Consider the following 16,604-nt stretch of genomic DNA (forward strand, 5'->3'; position numbering starts at 1 on the left):
TCTCTGTTTGAATGAAAACATCCATGTTCTCCGACCCTTAGACATCAGTGCCCCTGGTCCTTGGGGCTTCAGACTTGAACCAGGACTTACCTCATCAGCCCTCCTGGTTCTCAGGCCTTCAGACTTGAACTGAATTATACCATTGGCTTCTGCAGCTTACACATGGTGGTGGGACTTCTTGGCCTCCATAAACGCATGAGCCAATTCCTGTAATAAACTGCTCTCTCTCTCTCTGTGTGTACCTTTTGGCTATGGGCTGTGGTGTGGAGACCTCTATGCTAAGCATAGTGAGCAGGGAAAAGAATAGTTGCAGATGAAATTAGAAAGTTAGGCAAAGGCCAGACCATATACACAGAGAGGTTTTGTAGGCCATTGAAGGGAGTATGGATTTTATTCTAATTGCTATGGGAAATGTGTGAAGAACTTTAGGCAGGAAAGTGACATGATATATTTGGATCACACTCTGGTGCCTCTGAGCAGACTGAACTACTGGGAAAAAAAAAGGTACACACACACACACACACACACACCCCCCTATAGATATATGGTATTAGGGTTCTCTACAGAAATAGAACCAATAGTTTAAATACCCCTGAGGGTCATGGGAATCAAACCATGTCAATGCAGTCTTTTTTACATTATTAACTGAGGGAAAATGTGTGCCTTTTAATAATTTTTTTAAGATTAGGGAACAAAAATAAGTCAGAAGGAGTCAAATCAGGACTGTAAGGTGGATGCCTGATGATTCCCTTTAAAGCTCTTGTGGCTGGGCACGGTGGCTCACGCCTGTAATCCCAGCACTTTGGGAGGCCAAGGTGGGTGGATCACAAGGTCAGGAGATCAAGACCATCCTGGCCAACATGGTGAAACCCCATCTGTACTAAAAATACAAAAATTAGCTGGGCGTGGTGGCGCATGCCTGTAATCCCAGCTACTTGGGAGGCTGAGGCAGGAGAATCACTTGAACCAGGGAGTTGGAGGTTGCAGTGAGCCGAGAATGGTTCACTGCACTCCAGCCTGGTGAAGAGCAAGACTCCATCTCCAAAAATAAAATAAAATAAGTAAAACTCTTGCAAAAATGCCCTTGTTTGATGAGCAGAATGAGCAGGAGCATTGTCTGGGTGGAGAAGAAGTCTCCTGGGCAATTTGCTGCTAACGCTTTGGCTGACTTCCTCAAAATACTCCCATCGTAATAAGCAGGTGTTATTGTTCTTTGGGAATCCAGAAGGTCAACAAGCAAAATGCCTAGAGCATTCCCCCAAATGATCACCTTTGCTCTTGGCCAGTCTTCTTTTGCTCTGACTGGACCACTTCCACCTCTTGGTAGCCAGGGCTTTGATTGTGCTTTGTCTTCGGGATTGTACTGGTAAAGCCATGTTTCCTCTCCTGTTGCAATTCTTTGAAGAAATGCTTCAGAATCTTGACCCCTCCTATTTAAAATTTCCATAGAAAGCTCTGCTCTTCTTTGCAGCTGATCTGGGTGCAACAGTTTTGGTTCCCATGAAGGGGAAAGTTTGTTCAACTTAATTTTTCAGTCAGAATTGTGTTAAGCTGAACCAGTTGTGATGTCTGTAGTGGTGGCTATTGTTCTGCTGTTAATTGTCAGTCCTCTTTAATCAGGGCATGAACAAGATTTTTTTTTTCCTTGAAAATTAATGTGAATGGCCTGCTGCTGTGGACTTTATCTTCAGCAGTGTCTCATTCCTTCCTGATACAGTTTTTTGGGGCTCCTGGAAGTGGCAGAGGCTGAAGCCTGGAGCCAGGCTGGGGTGGCCCTAGGAGGCACCTTACCCAGAGCAGGTGTCCTTTTGGGGCCACAGGCGGCCCACCTGCCTCAGGCTCTTGGCCACATGTCTCCTTCCTGTACCCAGTCCCCAGTAGGCCTAGAGAAGCCACACTGCTGCCTGGTGGGAGTTGGGGGAAGGGTAATCAAGAAGAAGGTCTGAGGAAAGCCTCAGGTCTGCTGCCCACACAGACGGCCGTGGCTGAGCAAGTGGGGCCGTGACTGAGGGAGTGGGGCCGTGGCTGAGGGGGTGTGGCCGTGGCTGAGGGAGTGGGGCTGTGGCTGAGAGAGTGGGACTGTGGTCGTCCCTGTGCCTGTCTTCTTGGAAGGAGCAGGGCCAGAGTGCAAGAGCGCCTTGTAGCTGTGCCTGGGAGGAGCAGCATTCCGTTGCACGCACTCAGCCAGCAGCTGCAGGCTCTCAGTTGTTGTTTTTGCACCTGTGACAAATGACATGGCCAGATACACTGCGATGTCTGAAGAAACCTCTGGAGAGGAGCAGGATGCTGTGGATACGCCGTGGCCCAGACAAGGCTGCCATGCAGATGGAACTGCACGCGCCCAATTTCGCCAGAGTTCCCATACTCTCCGTGCAAGAGTTCCAGAAGCCGCTGTGTCAGTAACAGTCCCAGAAAAACAGAAACAAAAGCAAACAAACGAAATGTGAACCCTCCGACACTAAAGATCATTTTGACTCTGATTTGACATTTTACTTTTTAGCACTTTCTTATATACTATCATCTTTTTCCTTTTTTCTTTTTTTAAATTTTTATCTGCCACAAACTTGCTTTGAACTATCATTTCTTTGTAGCACTTTGTAACTTTCTGACACTACAAGATGCTCCAGACGCATCTTGTATATTCCCTGGCACAGTCCTAAAATCAGTCATTTCTCCAGGGAGGCCTGGTTCCTTTTGTCTGAGAATGGTTTTAGAAACCAAGATCTCAGCCCCGGCTCCACTAAATGAAGTTTTCATTTCAGATGGTGTACTTCTATCATAGAAATTTCGTTTGGTTCTTTAATATCTTCCATTTATTTCCTCATTAGCTTCATATTTTCCTTGAGATATGCATTCACGATCATAATAGCTCTTTTAAAAGCATTCTTATCTTCCAGTTCTGTCATCTCTGGCTTTTATCTGTGATTGTCCTTATTGATTGATTGTTTCTCTTGATTATGGGTCATATTTTCTTACTTTTTGACATGTTTGGTGATTTATTTTATTAGATTTTAGGCTGTGAATTTTGCATTGTTGTGTGTCTGGATTTTTGTTTACTAGATTTTTTTGTCTTACTTTAATAATACTTTGGTTTTATTCAGGCAGGCAGTTATACTTGCAGACCAGTTTGATTCCTTAAGACCTGTTTTTAGCTTTGCTCAGGCAAGGCTAAAATAGCTTTCAGTCCAAGCATTGTTCGGCCTTACCAGAGAGACATGAATGCCTTGGATAATCAGTAAGGAAGCTCCATTCTAGCTCTCAGGAGCTCCATCTATTCTAAGGCCCATGAGAGCTCTGGGAATACTTAGTTTACCATGCTTTGGTCAATCTTTGTCCTGCAGAGTGTAATACTTTTGTCCACATACATTGCCTAATACTCAGCAAATGCTCAAGCAGATATACTCTGTGTAATCACCTCTCTTCCAGAACTCTGCTTCACAGCTTCCAGCGGCCTCAGCCTATCTCATCTCTGAGGTTTGTTTTCTCAGCTCCCTTTCCTGGCTCTCTTTGAGTCCTCCCATCATTACAACTGCAGGATGAAAACTGCCTCTGTCATAGATGGTCACAGGGCTTACTTCATTTGTTTCTTTCTTCCCAAGACCATAGTCTTGTGCTGCCTATTACTTAATGCCTGAAAACAGTTGCTTCCTATGTCTTGTCCAGTTTTCTCCAGGATTTTGAGTCCAGTGCTTTTATTCTCTCATGGCCAGCCGTCCCATTAGTTCTTAATTGTGATGATGGTCTTAATCTCACATCTCATCTTCATTCAAATATTGTGCTCTACATTGAGATACCTTTTAAATGAGGAAAATCATGCTCTTGGAAATTTTTAGGCCGTGTTCTTATATGATGTCTTTGCTAGCTTCCTGTCTACTGCTATCTCAATTTCATTTTCTGGAGTTTCCACTGGATATTGGAGCCCTTGGATTGACCCTCCATTTTCCTTGGTTCTTTCTTTCATTTGTTTTGGATACTGCCCATCTCTGTATTATTTCCTTATATCTTACATGAGGTTCACTTGACCTTGTCTTCTGTATGAGTCTGTTTTCACATTGCTCTGAATAACTACCCAAGACTGAGTAATTTATAAACGGAAGAGGTTTATTTGACTCACAGTTATGCATGCCTGGGGAGGCCTCAGGAAACTTACAATCATGGTGGAAGGTGAAGGGGAAGCAAGGCATGTATTACATGGCAGCAGGAGAGAGAGAGAACAAAGGGAGACGTGCCACACTTTTAAACCATCAGATCTTGGGAGAACTCTGTCACTATCATGAGACCAGCATGGGGGAAACCACCCCCATGATCCAGTCACCTCCCCCCGGGTCTCTCTCTTGACATGTGGGGATTAAATTTGAGATGAGATGGAAGATGGGGACACATCTTCCAATTATTCCACTGATTTTAAATTTCTGTCATATTTTTATTTCTGAGAGCTTTTCTTTGTTCTCTAATTATTCATTTTTATATTACTTTGCTCTTATTTCATAGATGAAATATGTTCCCTCACATCACTAGTGATATTAATCAAAGTTTTTTTGCAGTCTTTTTTCTATTTTTTTTTTTTTTTTGAGATCGAGTCTCGCTTTGTCACCCAGGCTGGGGTGCGATGGCGCGATCTGGGCTCACTGCAACCTCCGCCTCCCGGGTTCAAGTGATTCTCCTGCCTCAGCCTCCTGAGTAGCTGGGATTACAGGCACATGTCACCATGACCAGCTAATTTTTATATTTTTAGTAGAGACGGGGTTTCACGATGTTGGTCAGGCTGGTCCCGAACTCTTGACCTCGTGATCCTGCCGCTTTGACCTCCCAAAGTGCTAGGATTACAGACATGAGCCACTGCCACAGACCTTTTTTCTTGTATCATCTTGCTTTCCTCTGGTTCTTCTATTTTGTTTGTTTTCCTCTTGGTCATGTAAGAGTTCTTCCTTGCGTGTCTCTTAATCCGTGGGTGTTCACTCTTTAAAAGTAAAGCACCAAGGGCCAGTGCAGTGGCTCACGCCTGTAATCCCAGCAATTTGGGAGGCTGAGGTGGGAGGATCGCTGGAGCCCAGGAGGTTGAGGCTGCAGTGAGCTAAGGTCATACCACTGCACTCCAGCCTGGGTGACAGAGTCAGACCCTGTCTCAAAAATAATAATAAAAATAAGAAGACATCAAAAAGGCTGACCAGAAAGCTCTATGTACATGTGTTGGGCTTATGACACTGGTGGTCTTTGCTGAGGAAAATTGAGGTACTAGCTTCATTGAGGATCTCCAAATATCATGAGTTTGCAAGTATTTCCTCTGGGATAGCATCCTGCAATTTCTTTTCTGAGGATTTTACTCTGGTGACTGCTGTTCTGGGTCTGAGCAGTGGGAGAGTGGGGATGGAGATATCTTACTATTTACGAAACTGCCTGTCCTTCAGTCCTTTTGCCTGGAAAGAACTCCATTTCCGTCCTCTTCTGTATCTGTAGTGAGAGGAGTCAACCAGTCACTTGGGAACTGGATGGAGACTCAGAATTGGAGTGATCTAACTGTTCCTTATCAGGCTTTAGCTTAATCCTGCTGTGCTTCTGCCTGGTTTCCCCTGTTCCTGTGCCTTGCCTTTGAAGATTCTCTATGGAAAATTAGCTCACCTCCCATAGAAAGCCCTTCAACAACTCCCTTTGTGGGCAGAGAGGTTTGACTTTCCTTCTGTCTGCTAAGTCATTTGTTACTCCTTTTCCCAAAGTCTTTTTTTCTCATTGACACAGAATAGATGTACATATTTTTAGGGGTACAGGTAATAATCTGTTGCATTCATTTATTATGTAAAGATCAAATCAAGGTAACTGGGATAGCCATCACCTTAAATATGTCTCCTGCGTGCAAAATTCTGTCTTCACATTTTATGTTTATAGATATTTCTTAGTTTCCCAAGGATGAGGTGTATTTCTGTGACTTGTTCTCTTGCTGTTTCTGAGTCATTTTTGAGAGAAGGCAGCCGGTGGGTGTGTCTTTGCTTGGTTATTCTGAAACCAGGTCTCTTATAGCAGAAAACATGGGTCACCACATCATGGATTTCTAGAGTTCCTTTGTTTTTTAAAAATTAAAGCCTACAATTAGCGATACATTTTTAATGTAATTTGGGCTTTACATCGGCTATCTGGAAGAGATGAATTCCACAGAAGAAGGGCTATGGGCACATACCACCAAGCACCTGGGTAGAGTATTACTCTAGTGCACAGGTGTTCTCCCTGTAGGACCACAAGGTAAACATCTGGATATTAGACATTGCCTTCTTTAGTTTTCACCAGATGTTTGGTGTTATGGAATAGACATAGCCATGTAATTAAATTAACTCATGAGTAAAACACTGAGTTAACAAATAACTCGAGGCTACTCTTCTGTATATCCTGCATGTGACCATGAATGAGTGAACCACTCATTACATCAGCCCATCCACTGATGAATGCTGTAAGAGGGGCCAAGGAATTCATGTCTGCAGGCACTTATCTGGTGACCATAACTTTTCTCTCTCATTCCTAAGGAATCGGTTAAAGTATCATGAGGAAATAGTTTTCCATCTATACTTTCAGAGGCTGAAGAGCTGCCTTAGAGATCTGATTAAATACATATATTTTTTCCACATGTTGCATCTAGGATTCCTCTTACCATCCCTAAGTTTAATTGGGAAACAACCCTTCTTTTATAACTCTACTGATATCTTGAATATATAATTCAGCAAAATCCCCTTGGTTTGAAAACTGAGCTGGACTGGACTAGAGGACCAAATGAGTTTGCCAGATCGGTGCTCTCTGTAGAGTGAGAAGATGTTTGTCTGAAGCCTTCTGTCAAGGCTTTTTAAGGCTGGACATCAGCAACAGATACATATACACACATGAATCTAATTTTGATTACTCTGCTCTTTATTTTCGATCTGTTCTGTAAGGTAGAGCTCAAATCCCACTCCCTGGGGGAAGCTTTCTGCACCTTTCCTTGGGTGTCATCACTAGCTTCATTATTTACTATCGGCAGTTGGTTAGTTCTGCTTGACTGATGCCAGTGTCACCTTGAAATGAGGGACCTCTATCTCCTGTACCTCAGAAGAGGTACAGCGGAAAGTGGATGAAGGCACCTGCTCTCCCCGAAGCCTCTGAACTGGCCCTGTGGGCTTATGAGTAGTGTTGAGCAGAAATGTACACAGCGCTTCATTTCCCAAGTGTGTTCGGTGCGCCTGGCCCCACCAGCGGCTTCCTTCCTGGGGGTGCATCCAGCCGGCCTGGAAGACGCCGGGTCGCTTCTCTAAGGTGATGTAGGCGAACTCTGTAGTACAAGGCAAAGGACCTCCAGAGCAGGTGCAGGACTCAGGCCAACATGAGAGGAATGTCCCTCCACCCCCACAGTTCTACACTTTAGGAAACTCTCATCCTTTAGGCAGCAGAGATACACAGGAAGGGCTAAGATGGGGCTCTCTCACAGGGAAAGCGGGCAGCCTCCGAGGGAACTGAGATGATTGCTAGCTAAAAGTCTCCATGTGGGTCTGTTGGGTGGCTTTGGGTAAAAAAGGACTCCTGCGACCAGGCGTGGTGGCTCACGCCTGTAATCCCCGTACTCTCCAGCACTCTTGGAGGCTGAAATGGGTGATGGCTTGAGCTCAGGAGTTCGAGACCAGCGTGGGCAACATGGTGAAACTCCGTCTCTACAAAAAATACAAAAAATTAGCCAGGTGTGGTGCCACATGCTTGTGGTCCCAGCTGCTCAGGAGGCTGAAGTGGGAGGATCACTTGAGCCTTGAAAGTCGAGGCTGCAGTGCCCCTAGACTGCACCACTGAACTCCAGCCTGAGGAACAGAGCCAGACTCTGTCTTGAAAAAACAAACAAGAAAAGGACTTCTGCCAGAAGACCCTTGGACTGACATAAACATAGTTGGCAGCTACAAAATACTTATTTATGATTAATGACCTGGGGCAGGTCACACACACACAAATACACACACGCACAATCTAATAAAATAGAAATCAGAAACTAGTGATTTTATTTCATTTTCTCTTTAATTTTTTCATTTTCACATTTTCATTTTGTTTTAAAAATTTCACTCTTTTCAATATAAAAAAGAATTAATAACTGACCCATCATCAGGGTAACCAACGTTAATAGCTTGGCATTTACACCTTTTTATCTTTTTTAATTCAAACGTTTTTGGGCGGTGTCACTGTTGCCTTTGCAAAAAAGAGATTATAATATGAACATTTCTTTGCATCTTGACTTTCATTCTTTACAATACATACTGTCCTCTTACCAGATCAACAGATTTTTTTTTTTTTCCTTTTTGAGACACGGTCTCGCTCTGTCACATAAGCTGAAGTGCAATGGTGCACTCTTGGCTTACTGCAACCTCTGCTTCCTGGGTTCAAGTGATCCTCTCAACTCAGCCTCCTAAGTTCATGCATGCCATGAACACAGCTAATTTTTTGTGTGTGTATTTTTGTAGGGACAACATTTCATCCAGGCCGGTCTCAAACTCCTGAGCTCAAGCCATCTGCCCACCTTGGCCTCCCAAAGTGCTGGGATTACAGGTGTGCACCACCGCACTCAGTCAACAGATATTCTCAATTTGTTCATTTTTGTTGTTGCATAACATTCCAGAGAATAGATCAACCATAGTTAATTCAATCATTCAGTTACAAACAGCCATTCAAGTTTTTTTCAGTGATTTTTGTCACTATAAATAAGTCTGTAGGGCTCTAATGTTCTACTACAATTATGTATTATTTATTTTAGAAAAATATTTAAAATATATTAATGAAAAAGAGATAAAAGAAAGATAATTATGCTATGAAGTCAGGAAGCACTGTACTATCTAATACTATGAAGTCAATGATTTTGAAGAATACATAGATGAATGTATGAAAATGTTGCCTGGGAATGTGAAACCATGCCATTTCTCTCTTGCAATCATGATCTTTTCATTGCAGTCTCTGTCTCCCAGTGCACACTGCAAACGCCTTAAGATCAGGAACCAGGCCTCTCTTCCTTGGTGCCTCCAAAGCTCTGAGCGTAGCTTTGCTAAAGGCAAACAGTCCCAGGCCCACACATCCCAGGGTGCTCTGACAGTTTCTTCTAAAAAACAGCAGTTTAGACTTCAGAATGAAATTTTCCCACATATGCAATGTTATAATCTGCTGTATTGTCATGCCAGCCCACAAACCCTTCTTTAAACCATAGTGAAGCTGAACTAGGTACTTATAATATTATAGTTTCCTATTATTTCTGTGGGAAAAAATGTTCTGAATTGCAAATGAGGATCTGGGCAGAGAAGCCCTCCTCTACTCTGTGTGTGTGTGTGTGTGTGTGTGTGTGTGAGAGAGAGAGAGAGAGAGAGAGAGAAAGGGAGAGATCCTTTTCCTCATTGCCCTCAAATGAGATGTTCTTGTCTCTCCTCTTCTGCTGATCTGGCTGGGTATGGACATTGAGAAAGTGAAATAGGCAATATGATAAGTACATATGAAAGTGCCAGAAAGAAGGCCAAAGGACAAATCTAACATAGATGGCTGACATTTTTCTTTGAGTCTTCATTCATTTTTGTGATTTAAGAATTTGAATTTGATTGCTAAGAATATGGTAATTGAAATTTAATGTAAGTGAAATGAAATTTACAATTAGAAAAGACACTTTAGTTGTTACAGATTTCTCAGAATTTTTAAGCATATTTAAAACATATTCATCAAAACAAAATATTATTTAGATATTGATGATAAACATGGGATGTATCATTTATTAATAGCTGTTGAGCTGGTCACACATTAATTGTTGTTATTTTTATACTTTGGGAGCACTGAATCCCAGAAAGTTTGTTCTTATAATAACTGATGTTATTATAAGTTCCTTTGGAGAGTCAATATTTGAACTGCTAACATAAAAACAAATACTTTTAAAAAGGAAGTATTTTGATGAAATGAAAGACTAGGAGAAACTATGTAGCATTTGTAGGAAAAAATTATCTCTGTAACTTGAATATACATATAGATTAAAAAATTCTTAAAAGACTATAGCTCAAGATATCTTGGATGTATTAATCAGTGCTTTGTTTTTTGAAGCACTATGAAAAAACCAGCTAAGCATTACAGGCAGTGAATATAAAAAATCATAAGCATATCAGGGATAGATTCTGAAATCACCTATAAAATTATTTAACATTTTGTCTTTTTTTTTTTTTTTTGAAATGGAGTCTTACACTGTTGCCTGGGCTGGAGTGCAGTGGCACGATCTCAGCTCACTGCAACCTCTGCCTCCTGGGTTCAAGTAATTCCCCTGACTCAGCTTCCCAAGTAGCTGGGATTACAGGCACCCACCAGCAATCCCAGCTAATTTTTTGTATTTAGTAAAGACAGCGTTTCACTATGTTGGCTAGGCTGGTCTCAAACTTCTGACCTTGTGATCTGCCCGCCTCAGCCTCCCAAAGTGCTGGGACTATAGGCGTGAGCCACCATGCCCGGCCAACATTTTGTCTTAATAAAAGCAAAATCTATTCTAAAAAAGTTAACTTTTCAATAGGAAAAAGAATCACCCATAGCCCCATCTCTCAGAGACACCCACTGCTAATGTTCTGATGTACTTCCTGTGGTTTCATGTATGTGACCATCTTTACAGTGGTCATACTCTTTCCCTTTTACTCCCAGTGTACAGCAGAAATATTTCCAACTAACAACCTTTTTAAAATAGGTTCGTAATTAGCCAAAGTATCAACAAATGAGAAGATGTCTATGTGGTAAGATATTTCATAAAAGATGTCTATGTGAGAGATGGCAGAATGAGGGATAGCGTTCCTCCAATTTCTCCATCCACAAAAAAGGTTTGTCAGAAACTGTCACAACAGCGTGACATCAACTGCACACATTGTGAAACAAATGGCCATAATGCTGTTGGTTCTGTGGAGTCTAGATAAGAAATGGGCAACGAGGAAGGGGCCCAAGTGGGGCAGAACAATGAACAGTTGTGAGAGATGGCTAATCACAAACATTTGTGGGCACAACGACACCTGTTTTGCACATAGCCCCCTCAGCACGACCCTATAGAACTTCCCTCCAGCCTCTGCCTCTTTGCAGACAGCCCCTTTTCTGCTGTGCTGCCTGTTGCAACCTTGCAACATATTTTCCCACTTTCTTTAATAAATCTGCCTTTTTAAATTTTTTTTACCTACAGCTATCTTGGTAAATCCCTTTACCCACTGTGAAGCCCACCCTGGCTAGTAGACACATTCTACATTACTGGAAAGATCGAAAGATCTTATCAAGATAGGAAATAAAACTAAAGAAAAATGGAGGCATTTTGAACAAAATTTGATGATGATGTCCCTGTAATGTGGATCTCTTACAAGGGCTGGATCTGCCTGGCTGCCCAACGCGAACTTGCTACTAAGCACTGGCAGAGCCTTCCGCTGTTCGCTGTACTGTTTCTTCTCTCTTTCAGTCTTATGGCATTTCAGTCATGCTTGTTTGTGTTTCCTTTCTTCTCTCCAATTATTTGAAAATGAAGTAAAACTAATAGTTGATATTAACGACTTTGATTTTTTCCTATCTTAAATTCTTGGAACAAAATATAATTGAATACTTGTTATAAGCATTTTTAAAAGAAATACGGAGGTAATCACTAGAATTAAAACTGAAATGGGTAATAGAAAAGATACGGAATCAATCCAAGTGTCTATCAACAAATGGCTGGATGAATAAAATGTGGCACATACGTATACACCGTGGAATACTATGAAGCCACAAAAAGAATGAAATCATGTCATTTTTAGCAACACGTATGGAACTGGAGGCCATTATCTTAAGTGAAACAATTCAGAAACAGAAAGACGAATGTCACATGTTCTCACTTATAAATTGGAGCTCAACAATATATACACATGGACATAGAGTGTGAAATGATAGACACTGGAGACTCAACAGAGTGATACTGGGAGGAGGGTGGATGGTGAGAAATTACTTGGTGGGTAAAATGTACGTTATTCTGATGATGGATTCACTAAAAGTCCAGGCTTCACTACTGTGGAGCATGGCCATGGGACAAAATTGCACTTGTACCTCTTAAATATATCCACGTTTTTAAAGAGCTGAAATGGTTAAAAACATTTACCTCTGGAAAGGAAGGGAAGAATCTCAGGGGAGGTGGCACAAATTGAATTCTGAGGAATGTGTTTGCAGCAAGGCAGAGGTTAAAAAATAGAAAAGAAAATCATGTGCACAAATCTAGAAGCATTTTGTTAACACTGCTAAGACAAAGAGGTATCTTCAGCTACTCAAAAGGCTTTCTTTCATCCAGGAGAAGGCATTTTACCTTACAAGGTCACTTAACGGCAAACTTAAAAGCGGAAGTTTCTAATAAAATTCTAGTAGCATTTTCATATCAGTAAAACAGCTGCCATGGAAGGTGCTGGCCACCCTCTACAAGTAGCACTTAACAGGAAACTAAATGGCCATCTTCAGGGAATTTCTTCATGGAATTCTTTGTGGAGTAAATAGTTGGTCTAACTGACCCCACCAAAAATTTCTCCCAAATCCAGAAGTCTATGAGTATCCAAAAGAAAAACAAAAAGTAGTTTTACTTATAAACAGATAGATCTAAGGGAACCCATCCTTTCAAGTTAACTGGTTTGTGATGATACTGCTATTGTGCTTTCTCACTAGGGCAGGTCTAACTCCATAGGGACAGCCATGAACCACTGTTTAGCACAAGAGACACCCTTCCCAAACTTTTAAAAAAAGTGTATACATACATACATATATTTATTTATTATACTTTAAGTTCTGAGATACATGTGCAGAATGTGCAGGTTTGTTACATAGGTATACATGTGCCATGGCGGTTTGTGGCACCTATCAACCTGTCATCTACATTAGCATAGCATTTCTCCTAATGCTACCCGTCCCCTAGCTGCCCACTCCCCAATAGGCCCCAGTGTGTGATCTTCCCCTCCCTGTGTCCACGTGTTCTCACTGTTCAGCTCCCACTTATGAGTGAGAACATGTGGTATTTGGTTTTTGGCACTTGTGTTAGTTTGCTGAGAATGATGGTTTCCAGTTTCATCCATGTCCCTGCAAAGGACATGAACTCATCCTTTTTTATGGCTGCATAGTATTCCATGGTGTATATGTACCACATCTTCTTTATCTAGTTTATCATTGAAGGCGCTTGGGTTGGTTCTAGTCCCTGCTATTGTGAACAGTGCTACAATAAACATACATGTGCATGTGTCTTTATAGAAGAATGATTTATATTTCTTTGGGTATATACCCAGTAATGGGATTGCTGGGCCAAATGGCATTTCTAGTTCTAGATCCTTGAGTAATCGCCACAGTGTCTTCCACAATGGTTGAACTAATTTACACTCCCACCAACAGTGTAAAAGCATTTCTATTTCTCCACATCCTCTCCAGCATCTGTTGTTTCCTGACTTTTTCATGATCGCCATTCTAACTGGCATGAGAGGGTATCTCAATGTGGTTTTGATTTTCATTTCTCTAATGATCAGGGATGATGAGCTTTTAAAATACGTTTGCTGCCTGCAGAAATGTCTTCTTTTGAGAAGTGTCTGTTCATATCTTTTGCCCACTTTTTGATGGTTTTTTTTTCTTGTAAATTTGTTTAAGTTCTTTGTAGATTCTGAATATTAGCCCTTTGTCAGATGGATAGATTGCAAAAATTTTCTCCCATTCTGTAGGATGCCTGTTCACTCTGATGATAGTTTCTTTTGTGGTGCAGCAGCTCTTTAATTAAGTCCCATTTGTCAATCTTGGCTTTTGTTGCCATTGCTTTTGGTGGTTTAGTCATGAAGTCTTTGCCCAAACCTGTGTCCTGAATGGTATCGCCTAGGTTTTCTTCTAGGGTTTTTATGGTTTTAAGTCTTACATTTAAGCCTTTAATCCATCTTGAGTTAATTCTTGTATAAGGTGTAAGGAAGGGGTCCAGTTTCAGCTTTTTGCATATGGCTAGCCAGTTTTTCCACCACCATTATTTTTTTCCTATTTTTTTAAGCAACATAATCTTTTTCCTAAATGGCATCCTACCCAGAACTTCAGTATGTAAGACAGAAAAAAGCAGACCTTCTTTGTTTGGAAAGGAGTGGTGCCTAAAGCCAGGATCCACAGTTTTCAGATTGAGAAAATATATGACAGGCTCTTGAAACCAGTATTTTCTTTCAAATTACAGCACATTCAAATTTTACTTATGCTGATTGTTTTGCCAACAAAAATTCAGTTTTGTAGAAACCATTTATCACACAAGGAGTTACTGATGGAAAAATCTGAAAACTTTTAGAAATAAAAAAAGTGAAATACATTTGAAACTATTACAAGTTTGAAATGAATGTTGGTTTTGTGGTGACACGATCTCTGAAAATTATTACTGTTCATTCAAGATGGAATGAGGAAAATAGTGTGTGCCTGAAATCCACAGTTGAATATATCTTTTATCTTTTTTGAGACAAGGTCTTGCTCTGTTGCCCATACTAGAGTACTGTGACACCATTGAAACTGACCCAGTAGTTCCATAGACAGTTTTTTCTTGGAAAAACATATAAATTGATCCTTCTGGTCTTAAAGGCTTGAAACTTACATTTGTTTTATCTGAGCTTCTTCCTCAGGAAAGGACCCCCAGGTCTGGCAAAAAGTATCCAAGAACTAAAACTTACCAGATCATCACATCCAGACAATGAGATGCCAAGCCCTCATTCATAATGATTACTTCCTCTCTAGTTCCTGCTTTCTTACACATTATTACATTTCTTTCCTGCTACATAAATCCCTAATTTTAGTGGTCCGGGTGATGGATTTAAAACTGATCCCCCATCTGCTTGGCTGCAACACCTGATGGAAAGCCTTCTTCCTTGGCAGTAATTGTTGTCTAGTCATTAGCTTTCTGGGAGGTGAGCAGCAGGACCTAGATTGAACCCCTGGCATTTTGGGGACATGATCACGGCTCACTGCAGCTTTGAACTCCTGGGCACAATAAATCCTCCGATCTAAGCCTCCCAAGTAGCTGAGACCACAGGCTCGAGCCACCATGCCCAGCTAATTTTTGTATTTTTTTGTAGAGATGGGGTCTGTCTGTGTTGCTCAGGCTGGTCTTGAACTCCTGGGCTCAAGCAATCTTCCTACCTTGGCCTCCCAAGTGCTGGGATTATACATGTGAACCACCACACACACCTGGCCTAGCTTTTTTTTTTTTTTTTAAGTAGCCCGTGTATTTGTGTGTGGGTGTGTTTGGTAAAAGAACATTAATTAACTTTATTTATTTTTGGAAATAGAAATTGAAGAGAAAGTTAAAGGGGAATAAATATTTTGACTCAGAATTCAAAACTAGAAGTAAAAAGATTGAATTGATTTAGAGTGTTATAAATGTGTAAAGCAATAGACTGAGAGGGCAGTAAAGACTGGCAGGTGCAGTGGCTCACACCTATAATCCCAACATCTTGGGAGGCTGAGGCAGGAGGATCATTTAAGGCCAGAAGTTTGAAGCCAGCCTGGGCAATATAATGAGACCCTGTCTCTACAAAAAAATTTAAAAAATCATCCAGGCATGGTGGTGCGTACCTTTGGTGTCAGCTACTCAGGTGGCTGAGGCAGGAAGATCGCTTGAGCCCAAGTTCAAGGCTGCAGTGAGCTGTGATTGTGCCACTGCACTCCAGCCTTGGTGACAGGGAAATACCCTGACTCTAAAAAAATAATTATAGTAAAATTAATAACCACTGAAGAAATCCTTGCATTTCATTGATGTTTCAGAGACAATTGGGAAATGTATAGTGTCAATTTTTAAAATGACAGGTTGATCTTATTTAGAATCCTTCAAAATCTTCCTATTGCTCTTAGAATAAAATGCAAACCCCTTATTCTGGTCTCTCCCACCTGTCCACCACATCCCTGTCCTCTTTCTGTCACACAGCTCTGAAGTCAGTCATTTTCTGTTGGTGCCCAGAATACTGCCAGACCCTCTTGTTTCCCAGGCCTCGGTCCCCGCTCGTTCCTCTTCTTGGGTGTAGGTGGTATCTGTGGAGGGTTGAATTGTGCTCTCCTCCTGCAAATTCATACGCTGAAGTCCTAACTCCCAGTACCTCAGAATATGGCCTAATTTGGAAATAGGGTAGTTGGAGATAGAATTAGTTAAAATGAGGTCAAAGGGGAGTCGGCTGGGCTTCTTATCCAATATGATCAATGTAAGTGTCCTTATAAGAAAAGGCAATGTGGACACAAACACACGTGCAGGGAGAACACTACCTAACCATTAAGACCGAGCTTGGGGTGCTGCATCTACAAGCCAAAGAATGCCCAAGCTAGCTGGCAAACCACCAGAAGCCAGGAGATGTGGAAATCTCCCAGAGCCTTGAGAAGGAACCCACTCTGTGGATGCCTTGTTCTCAGACGTCCAGCCTCCATAAGTATAAGACAATAAATTTCGGTACTTTAGGTCACTCAGTTGTGGGACTTTCTTACAGCAGCCTTGGCAAACTAATACAGGACCATCTCATTCTCCACATCCTGGCTTAAATCTCATTTCCTCAGAGCAAGCTTCTTGACCACCTAGCTGGCACAGTATTTTCTACAAAGCTACTGTTGTTTTCCTTCAGAGCACTGAGACAAAC

At 41.6% G+C, this 16,604-nt stretch overlaps 1 long non-coding RNA gene across 1 annotated transcript in view; it reads right to left on the reverse strand.

Moving 5' to 3' along the window:
- Positions 1–13,963: 13,963 nt before the first annotated feature.
- The window catches only part of LOC135271821 (uncharacterized), a 9,536-nt gene continuing 6,895 nt past the window's right edge, over positions 13,964–16,604 (reverse strand). The window contains exon 2 of the long non-coding RNA XR_010339956.1: positions 13,964–16,604. This exon is cut by the window's right edge and continues 4,004 nt beyond it. This is a non-coding gene — a long non-coding RNA (uncharacterized LOC135271821).

The sequence above is a fragment of the Aotus nancymaae genome, unplaced genomic scaffold (assembly GCF_030222135.1).
Source record: "Aotus nancymaae isolate 86718 unplaced genomic scaffold, 86718_ANA_hifiasm-v0.15.2.pri h1tg000006l, whole genome shotgun sequence".
NCBI classification, from domain to species: domain Eukaryota; kingdom Metazoa; phylum Chordata; class Mammalia; order Primates; family Aotidae; genus Aotus; species Aotus nancymaae.